The following is a 12,095-nucleotide window of genomic DNA, read 5'->3' on the forward strand; positions in this document are numbered from 1 at the left end:
CATGAGAAAAATATGCAGCCAAGAATACTATACTCAGTTAGGATTTCATTGAAAACAGGAGAAGAGAGAAAGAGCTTCCAGGACAAATAAAAACTAAAAGAATTTGCAAACATCAAACCAGTCCTACAGGAAATATTCAAAGGGATCCTCCAAACAAAAAGAGAGCCTAAAAGAAACATAGACCAGAAAGGAACAGATACCATACACAGTAACACTCACTTTACAGGCAATGGCACTAAATTCACATCGTTCAATAGTTACCCTGAACGTAAATGGCTAAATGCCTAATCAAAAGACACAGGGTATCAGAATGGATAAAAAACAAGATCCATCAATATGCTGTCTGCAAGAAACTCATTTTTTACCCAAAGACACTTCCAGATTTAAAGTGAAGAGGTCAAAAACCATTTTCCATGCCATTGGACATCAAAAGAAAGTTGGGGTGGCAATCTTTCATGTCAGAAAAATTAGATTTTAAACCAAAGACTATAAGAGATGAGGAAGGACACTATATCATGCTTAAAGGGTCTGTCCAAGAAGAAGTTCTAACAATTCTAAATATCTATGTCCCCAACATGGGGTCAGCCAATTATATAGGCCAATTAACAACAAATAAATACATTCACAGATAATCAAATAATCAAAGAAACATTCACAATAATACAATACTAGTAGGGGATGTTAAAATCCCCCACACTGCAATGGACAGATCATCTACACAAAAGATCAACAAGGAAATAAAGGCTTTAAATGACACACTGGACCATATGGACATCACAGATATATTCAGAACACTCCATCCCAAAGCAATAGAATGCACATTCTCCTCTAGTGCACATGGAACATTCTCCAGAATAGATTACATCCTGGGTCACAAATTAGGTCTTAACCAGTACCAAAACATTGGGATCATTTCCTGCATAATTTCACACCACAGCTTTGAAACTTGAACTCAATCACAAGAGGGAAATTAGAAAGAACTCAAATACATGGGGGCTAAAGAGCATCCTACTAAAGAATGAATGGGTCAACCAGTAAATTAAAAAAGTATTAGGGGCACCTGGGTGGCTCAGTGTGTTATGCCTCTGCTTTGGCTTAGGTCATGATACCAGGGTCTTGGGATCAAGTCCCATATCAGGCTCGGGAGACTGCTTCCCACCCCACCCCCTGCTTCTCTGCCTACCTGTGCTCTATCTCTCTCTGTCAAATAAATAAATAAAATCGTTAAAAAAATAAAGAAATATTTTTAAAAATTGTGGAAACAAATGAAAATGGAAACACAACTGTTCAAAATCTGTGGGACACAACAAAGGTGATCCTAAGAGGAAAGTATATAGCAATACAAGGCTGTCTCAAGAAATAGGAAAAGGTCTCAAATACACAACCTAACCCTACACCTGAAAGAGCTGGAGAAAGAACAGCAAAGAAAGCCTAAATCCAGCAGGAAAAGAGACATAATAAAGATCAGAGCAGAAACCAATGAAATAGAAACCAAAAGAATAGTAGAAGAAATCAATGAAACTATGAGCTGGTTCTTTGGAATAATTAATAAGATTGATAAACCCCTGGCCAGACCTATCAGAAAGAAGAGGGAAAGGACCCAAATTAATAAAGTCATGAAGGAAAGAGGAGAGATCGCAACCAATACCAAAGAAATACAAACAATTATAAGAACATAGTATAAGCAACTACATGTCAGCAAATTAGACATCTGGAAGAAATGGATACATTTAGAGACATATAAACTACCCAGACTGATCCAGTAAGAAATAGAAAACATGAACAGACCTATAACCAATAAGTAGACTGAAGCAGTAATCAAATATCTCCCAACAAACAAGAGATGGGAGACGGGCCAGACAGCTTCCCAGGGGAATTCTACCAAACATGTAAAGGAGAATTAATGTCTATTCTCCTGAAACTGTTCCAAAAAAAAAAAAAAAAGGAAAGAAATGGAAGGATAACGTCCAAACTCATTTTATGAGGCCAGAATTACCTTGATCCTAAAACCAGACAAAGACCCCATCAAAAAAGAAAATTACAGATAGGGGGGAGGAGTCAAGATGGCGGAGAAGTAGCAAGCTGAGACTGCTTCAGCTAGCCGGAGATCAGCTAGATAGCTTATCTAAAGATTGCAAACACCTGAAAATCCATCGGCAGATCGAAGAGAAAAAGAACAGCAATTCTGGAAACAGAAAAACAACCACTTTCTGAAAGGTAGGACCGGCGGAGAAGTGAATCCAAAGCGACGGGAAGATAGACCCCGGGGGAGGGGCCGGCTCCCGGCAAGCAGCGGAGCAACCGCACACAAAATCAGGACTTTTTAAAAGTCTGTTTCGCTGAGGGACATCGCTCCAGAGGCTAAACCGGGGCGAAGCCCACGCGGGGTCAGCGTGGCCTCAGGTCCCGCAGGGTCACAGAAGGATCGGGGGTGTCTGAGTGTCGCAGAGCTTGCGGGTATTGGAACAGGAAAGCTGGCTGCAGAGACAGAGCCGACAGTAAGCTCACAGCTCGGTGTTACCTTGAACCAGTCGCAGGCTCGGTGAGCTCGGAGTACGGCCGGAGGTCAGGCAGATGGGAGTGACTGGGCGCTGTTCTCTGAGGGCGCACTGTGGAGTGGGGCCCTGGGCTCTCGGCTCCTCCTGGTCGGAGACCAGGAGGCCGCCATCTGTATTCCTGTCCTCCGGAACTCTACGGAAAGCGCTCAGGGAACAAAAGCTCCTGAAAGCAAACCCGAGTGGATTACTCACCCCGGCCCCGGGTAAGGGCGGTGTAATTCCGCCTGGGGCAAAGACACTTGAGAATCACTACAACAGGCCCCTCCCCCAGAAGATCAACAAGAAATCCAGCCGAGACCAAGTTCACCTACCAAGGAGTGCGGTTTCAATACCAAGGAGAGCAGCAGAATTCCAGAGGAGGAGAAAGCCAAGCACGGAACTCATGGCTTTTTTCCTGTGATTTTTTTTTAGTCTTGCAGTTAATTTAATTTTTTCTTTTTCATTTTTTTTTTTTCTTCTCGCCTTCGGGTAAAATTTTTTTTTTTTTTAACTGTTACCTTTTTCTTTTTTAACGATTTTTTACTAGTTTATCTAATATATATATTTTTTCTTTTTTACATTTTTCTCAGGTGTTTTCTTTCTTTTAAAAATTTTTTTCTTTTCTTTTTTTTCCTTTTCTTTGTTCTTTTTTTTCCCTTTCTTCCTTTTTGAACCTCTTTTTATCCCCTTTCTCCCCACTTATGATTTTGGATCTCTTCTAATTTGGTTAAAGCATATTTTCCTGGGGTTGTTGCCACCCTTTTAGTATTTTACTTGCCCCTTCATTTACTCTTATCTGGCCAAAATGACAAGACGTAAAAATTCAACACAAAAAAAAAGAACAAGAGGCAGTACCAAAGGCTAGGGACCTAATCAATACAGACATCGGTAATATGTCAGATCTAGAGTTCAGAATGACAATTCTCAAGGTTCTAGCCGGGCTCGAAAAAGGCATGGAAGATATTAGAGAAACACTCTCGAGAGATATAAAAGCCCTTTCTGGAGAAATAAAAAAACTAAAATCTAACCAAGTTGAAATCAAAAAAGCTATTAATGAGGTGCAATAAAAAATGGAGGCTCTCACTGCTAGGATAAATGAGGTAGAAGAAAGAATTTGTGATATAGAAGACCAAATGACAGAGAATAAAGAAGCTGAGCAAAAGAGGGACAAACAGCTACTGGACCACGAGGGGAGAATTCGAGAGATAAGTGACACCATAAGATAAAACAACATTAGAATAATTGGGATTCCAGAAGAAGAAGAAAGAGAGAGGGGAGCAGAAGGTATACAGGAGAAAATTATTGGGGAGAATTTCCCCAATATGTCAAAGGGAACGAGCATCAAAATTCAGGAGGTTCAGAGAACGCCCCTCAAAATCAATAAGAATAGGCCCACACCCCATCACCTAATAGTAAAATTTACAAGTCTTAGTGACAAAGAGAAAATCCTGAAAGCAGCCCCGGAAAAGAAGTCTGTAACATACAATGGTAAAAATATTAGATTGGCAGCTGACTTATCCACAGAGACCTGGCAGGCCAGAAAGAGCTGGCATGATATTTTCAGAGCACTAAACGAGAAAAACATGCAGCCCAGAATACTATATCCAGCTAGGCTATCATTGAAAATAGAAGGAGAGATTAAAAGCTTCCAGGACAAACAACAACTGAAAGAATTTGCAAATACCAAACCAGCTCTACAGGAAATATTGAAAGGGGTCCTCTAAGCAAAGAGAGACCCTACAAGTGGTAGATCAGAAAGGAACAGAGACTATATACAGTAACAGTCACCTTACAGGCAATACAATGTCACTAAATTCATATCTCTCAATAGTTACCCTGAATGTGAATGGGCTAAATGCCCCAATCAAAAGACACAGGGTATCAGAATGGATAAAAAACCAAAACCCATCTATATGTTGCCTCCAAGAAACTCATTTTAAGCCCGAAGACACCTCCAGATTTAAAGTGAGGGGGTGGAACAGAATTTACCATGCTAATGGACATCAGAAGAAAGCAGGAGTGGCAATCCTTATATCAGATCAATTAGATTTTAAGCCAAAGACTATAATAAGAGATAAGGAAGGACACTATATCATACTCAAAGGGTCTGTCCAACAAGAAGATTTAACAATTTTAAATATCTATGCCCCCAACGTGGGAGCAGCCAACTATATAAACCAATTAATAACAAAATCAAAGAAACACATCAACAATAATACAATAATAGTAGGGGACTTTAACACTCCCCTCACTGAAATGGACAGGTCATCCAAGCAAAAGATCAGCAAGGAAATAAAGGCCTTAAACGACACACTGGACCAGATGGACATCACAGATATATTCAGAACATTTCATCCCAAATCAACAGAATACACATTCTTCTCTAGTGTACATGGAACATTCTCCAGAATAGATCACATCCTAGGTCCTAAATCAGGACTCAACCGGTATCAAAAGATTGGGATCATTCCCTGCATATTTTCAGACCACAATGCTCTAAAGCTAGAACTCAACCACAAAAGGAAGTTTGGAAAGAACCCAAATACATGGAGACTAAACAGTATCCTTCTAAAGAATGAATGGGTCAACCGGGAAATTAAAGAAGAATTGAAAAAAATCATGGAAACAAATGATAATGAAAATACAACGGTTCAAAATCTTGGGACACAACAAAGGCAGTCCTGGGAGGAAAATATATAGCGGTACAAGCCTTTCTCAAGAAACAAGAAAGGTCTCAGGTACACAACCTAACCCTACACCTAAAGGAGCTGGAGAAAGAACAAGAAAGAAACCCTAAGCCCAGCAGGAGAAGAGAAATCATAAAGATCAGAGCAGAAATCAATGAAATAGAAACAAAAAAAAAAACAATAGAATTAATCAACGAAACTAGGAGCTGGTTCTTTGAAAGAATTAATAAAATTGATAAACCCCTGGCCCGACTTATCAAAAAGAAAAGAGAAAGGACCCAAATAAATAAAATCATGAATGAAAGAGGAGAGATCACAACTAACACCAAAGATATACAAACTATTAGAAGAACATACTATGAGCAACTCTACGCCAACAAATTTGACAATCTGGAAGAAATGGATGCATTCCTAGAAACATATAAACTACCACAACTGAACCAGGAAGAAGTAGAAAGCCTGAACAGACCCATAACCAGTAAGGATATTGAAGCAGTCATTAAAACTCTCCAAACAAACAAAAGCCCAGGGCCAGACGGCTTCCCGGGGGAATTCTACCAAACATATAAAGAAGAACTAATTCCTATTCTCCTGAAACTGTTCCAAAAAATAGAAATGGAAGGAAAACTTCCAAACTCATTTTATGAGGCCAGCATCACCTTGATCCCAAAACCAGACAAGGATCCCACCAAAAAAGAGAGCTATAGACCGATATCCTTGATGAACACAGATGTGAAAATACTCAACAAAATACTAGCCAATAGGATTCAACAGCCAATAGGATTATTCACCACGACCAAGTGGGATTGATTCCAGGGCTGCAAGGTTGGTTCAACATCCGCAAATCAGTCAATGTGATACAACACATCAATAAAAGAAAGAACAAGAACCATATGATACTCTCAATAGATGCTGAAAAAGCATTTGACAAAGTACAGCATCCCTTCCTGATCAAAACTCTTCAAAGTGTAGGGATAGAGGGCACATACCTCAATATCATCAAAGCCATCTATGTAAAACCCACCGCAAATATCATTCTCAATGGAGAAAAACTGAAAGCTTTTCCACTAAGGTCAGGAACACAGCAGGGATGTCCATTATCACCACTGCTATTCAACATAGTACTAGAGGTCCTAGCCTCAGCAATCAGACAACAAAAGGAAATTAAAGGCATCCAAATCAGCAAAGAAGAAGTCAAATTATCACTCTTCACAGATGATCTGATACTATATGTGGAAAACCCAAAAGACTCCACTCCAAAACTGCTAGAACTTATACAGGAATTCAGTAAAGTGTCAAGATATAAAATCAATGCACAGAAATCAGTTGCATTTCTCTACACCAACAGCAAGACAGAAGAAAGAGATATTAAGGAGTCAATCCCATTTACAATTGCATCCTAAACCATAAGATACCTAGGAATAAACCTAACCAAAGAGACACAGAATCTATACTCAGAAAACTATAAAGTACTCATGAAAGAAATTGAGGAAGACACAAAGAAATGGAAAAATGTTCCATGCTCCTGGATTGGAAGAATAAATATTGTGGAAATGTCTATGCTACCTAAAGCAATCTACACATTTAATGCAATTCCTATCAAAGTACCATCCATCTTTTTCAAAGAAATGGAACAAATAATGCTAAAATTTATATGGAACCAGAAAAGACCTCGAATAGCCAAAGGGATATTGAAAAAGAAAGCCAACGTTGGTGGCATCACAATTCCGGACTTCAAGCTCTATTACATAGCTGTCATCATCAAGACAGCATGGTACTGGCACAAAAACAGACACATAGATCAATGGAACAGAATAGAGAGCCCAGAAATAGACCCTCAACTCTATGGTCAACTCATCTTCGACAAAGCAGGAAAGAATGTCCAATGGAAAAAAGACAGCCTCTTCAATAAATGGTGCTGGGAAAATTGGACAGCCACATGCAGAAAAATGAAATTGGACCATTTCCTTACACCACACACAAAAATGGACTCAAAATGGATGAGGGACCTCAATGTGCGAAAGGAATCCATCAAAATCCTTGAGGAGAACACAGGCAGCAACCTCTTCGACCTCTGCCGCAGCAACATCTTCCTAGGAACAACGCAAAAGGCAAGGGAAGCAAGGGAAAAAATGAACTATTGGGATTTCATCAAGATCAAAAGCTTTTGCACAGCAAAGGAAACAGTTAACAAAATCAAAAGACAACTGACAGAATGGGAGAAGATATTTGCAAACGACATATCAGATAAAGGACTAGTGTCCAGAATCTATAAAGAACTTAGCAAACTCAACACCCAAAGAACAAATAATCCAATCAAGAAATGGGCAGAGGACATGAACAGACATTTCTGCAAAGAAGACATCCAGATGGCCAACAGACACATGAAAAAGTGCTCCATATCACTCGGCATCAGGGAAATACAAATCAAAACCACAATGAGATATCACCTCACACCAGTCAGAATGGCTAAAATAAACAAGTCAGGAAATGACAGATGCTGGCGAGGATGTGGAGAAAGGGGAACCCTCCTACATTGTTGGTGGGAATGCAAGATGGTGCAGCCACTCTGGAAAACAGCATGGAGGTTCCTCAAAATGTTGAAAATAGAACTGCCCTATGACCCAGCAATTGCACTATTGGGTATTTACCCTAAAGATACAAACGTAGTGATCCAAAGGGGCACATGCACCCGAATGTTTATAGCAGCAATGTCCACAATAGCCAAACTATGGAAAGAACCTAGATGTCCATCAACAGATGAATGGATCACGAAGATGTGGTATATATACACAATGGAATACTATGCAGCCATCAAAAGAAATGAAATCTTGCCATTTGCGACAACATGGATGGAACTAGAGCGAATCATGCTTAGCGAAATAAGTCAAGCAGAGAAAGACAACTATCATATGATCTCCCTGATATGAGGAAGTGGTGATGCAACATGGAGGCTTAAGTGGGTAGGAGAAGAATAAAAGAAACAAGATGGGATTGGGAGGGAGACAAACCATAAGTGACTCTTAATCTCACAAAACAAACTGAGGGTTGCTGGGGGGAGGGGGTTTGGGAGAAGAGGGTGGGATTATGGACATTGGGGAGGGTATGTGCTTTGGTGAGTGCTGTGAAGTGTGTAAACCTGGTGATTCACAGACCTATACCCCTGGGGATAAAAATATATGTTTATAAAAAATAAAAAATTAAAAAAAATAAAGAAAATTACAGACCAATATCCCTAATGGACATGGATGCAGAAATTCTCACCAAAATACTAGCCAGTAGGTTCCAATAGTACATTAAAAGGATTATTCACCACAACCAAGTGGTATTTATTCCTGGGCTGCAAGGCTGGTTCAACATCCACAAATCAATCAATGTGAAACAATACATTAATAAAAGAAAGAACAAGAACCACATGATACTCTCAATAGATGCAGAAAAAGCATTTGACAAAGTACTGCATCCTTTCTTGATCAAAGCTCTTCAAATTGTAGGGACAGAAGGTACATACCTCAGTATCATAAAGGCATCTATGAAAAACCCACAGCAAATATCATCCTCAATAGAGAAAAACTGAGAACTTTTCCCCTAAGGTCAGGAACATGGAAGGGATGTCTACTATCACCACTACTATTCAACATAGTAGTAGAAGTCCTAGCCTCAGCAATAAGACAACAAAAAGAAATAAAAGACATCTGAATCTGCAAAGAGGTTAACCTCTCACTCTTCACAGATATGATACTTTATGTGGAAAACCCAAAAGACTCCATCCCAAAACTATTAGAACTCATACAGGAATTCAGCAAGGTGTCAGGATATAAAATCAATGCAGAGAAATCAGTTGCATTTCTAAACAACAAGACAGAAGAAAGAGAAATTAAGGAGTTTATCTCATTTACAATTACACCCAAAACCATAAGAATACCTAGGAATAAATCTTACCAAAGAGGCAAAGAATCTGTACTCATAAAAGTACAAAATACTCATGAAAGCAATTGAGGATGAGGCAAAGAAATAGAAAACGTTCCATGCTCATGCATTGGAAGAACAAATACTGTGAAAAAGTCTATGGTACCTAGAGAAATCTACACATTTAATGCAGTCCCTACCAAAATACCATCAACCTTTTTCAAAGAAATGGGAACAAATAATCCTAGAATTTATAGGAAACCAGAAAAGACCCCAAGTAGCCAGAGGAATATTGAAAAAGAAAAGCAAAGCTAGTGGCATCACAATTCTGCACTTCAAGCTCTATTGCAAAGCTGTAATCCTGAAGACAGTATGGTACTGGCACAAAAACAGACACACCGATCAATGCAACAGAATAGAGAGCCCAGGAATGGACCTTCAACTCTAAGGTCAACTAATTTTTGACAAATCAGGAAAGAATCTCCAATGGAAAAAAGACAGTGTCTTCAACAAATGATATTGGGAAAATTGGACAGCCACATGCAGAAGAATGAAACTGGACCATTTCCTTATACTACCCACAAAAATAGACTCAAAATGTATGAAATACCTCAATGTGAGAAGGAATCCATCAAAATCCTTGAGGAGAACACAGACAGAAACCTCTCTGACCTCAGCCACAGCAATTTCTTCCTAGAAACATAGCCAAATGCAAGGGAAGCAAGGGCACAAATGAACTATTGGGACTTCATCAGGATCAAAAGCTTTTGCAAAAGCAAAGTAAACAGTAAACAAAATAAAAAAATAACTGATAGAATGGGAGAAGATATTTGCAAATGGCGTATTGGGTAAAGGGCTTGTATCCAAAATCTATAGAGAACTTAACAAACTCACACTTACAGAACAAGTAATCCAATTAAGAAATGGGAAGAAGACATGAACAGACATTTCAGCAAAGAAGACATCCAGATTGCCAACAGAAACATGAAAAAGTGCTCAACATCACTCAGCTTTAGGGAACCACACCGCACACTTGCTAAAATTAACAAGTCAGGAAATGTCAGGTGTCGGCGAGGACACAGAGAAAGGGAAACCCTCCTACACGATTGGTGGGAATGCAAGGTGGTGCAGCCATTCTGGAAAACAGCATGGAATTTCCTCAAAAAAATTGAAAATAGAGCTACCTTATGACCCAGAAATTGCACTACTTCATATTACTCTAAAGATATAAATGTAGTGATCCGAAGGGGCAAAGGCACCCGAGTTTATAGCAGCAATGTCCACAATAGCCAAACTATGGAAAGAGCCTAGATGTCCATCAACAGATGAATGGGTAAAGAACATGTTATATATATATATAGAGAGAGATAGATATAGATATAGATGATATAGATATAGATATATAGATACACACACAGATATTATACAGCCATCAAAAATGAAATATTACTATTTGCAATGATGTGGATGGAACTAGAGGGTATTATGCTAAGCAAAATAAGTCAATGAGAGAGTAACAATTATCATATGCTCTCACTGATTTGAGGAATTTGAGAAATAAGACAGAGAATCATAGGGGAAGGTAGGGAAAAATGAAACAAAATGAAACCAGAGAGGGAGACAAACCTTACGAGACTCTTGGTCTCAGGAAACAAATAAGGGTTCCTGGAGTGAAGGGGGGGTGGGAGTAATGGGTGGCTGGGGGATGGACATTGGGGAGGGTATGTGCTATGGTGAGTGCTGTGAATTACATAAGACTGATGAATCACAGACCTGTAACCTGAAACAAATAATACATTATATGTTAATTTTTGTAAAATTCTAGCAGATGGAAATAAATAATGAAGTTTAGAGCAGACATAAGTAAAATAGAGAAATAAAATAATAAGAAAAATAATCAATGAAACCTAAAATTGGTTCTTAGAAAACACTAACAAGTTTGACAAACCCTTAGGAGATTGACAGAGTATAAAGAAGAAGAAGAAGAAGAAGAAGAAGAAGAAGAAGAAGAAGAAGAAGAAGAAGGAGGAGGAGGAGGAGGAGGAGGAGGAGGAGGAGGAGGAGGAGGAGGAGGAGGAGGAGGAGAATAAGAAGGAGAAGAACAAGAACAACAAGAAGAAGAACAAGAAGGAGGAGGAGGAGGAGGAAAAAGAAGAAGAAGGAGAAGAAGAAGGAGGAGGAGGAGGAGGAGAATAAGAAGGAGAAGAACAAGAACAACAAGAAGAAGAACAAGAAGGAGGAGGAGGAGGAGGAAAAAGAAGAAGAAGGAGAAGAAGAAGGAGGAGGAGGAGGAGGAGGAGGAAGAGGAGGAGGAGGAGGAGGAAATTAAAAAAAAAGAAGAAGAAGAAACACAAATGAAATCCATCACAATGACAGTCATGGGGTACCTGGGTGGCCCAGTCTATTTAATGTCTGCCTTTGGCTTGGGTCATGATCTCAGGGTCCTGGGATCCAGCCCCGCATCAGGCTCCTTGCTCAGTGGGGAGTTACCCTGCTTGTGTGCTCCCTTTCTCTGTTAAAAACACAAATAAATTATATAACTAAATAAATAAATACTTTCCTTCCCAGTTGGAATGATGGTAAGCTTTGGCAGTAGAGCGCTCTGGAGTGCTCTAAAGAGACATTGCAAGAAGAAGGGGTTTCCCCTCCCAGTTATTGTATGCTCTTTCACCAGCCTAACTCTAACAGTGCCTACAGTCGTGCCCCATGTCCCTGGTTATGTGTGCCTACAAGCTTCAGCTCACCGGGACTCCAGAATTATTGCTGCTTTCCTCATGGTTTGAGGCCAGCTCTAGCTGGGATGATCCCACAAACCCCTCTGCCATCTAGGGGTCTGGAACTACACCTTTATTTTTTGTATTTTTTTTTCAGTGTTCCAAGATTCATTGTTTATGCACCACACCCAGTGCTCCATGCAATACATGTCCTCCTTAATACCCACTACAAGGTTCACCCAACCACC

The sequence above is a fragment of the Mustela nivalis genome (assembly GCF_964662115.1).
Source record: "Mustela nivalis genome assembly, contig: HAP1_SCAFFOLD_702, whole genome shotgun sequence".
Lineage (NCBI taxonomy): Eukaryota > Metazoa > Chordata > Mammalia > Carnivora > Mustelidae > Mustela > Mustela nivalis.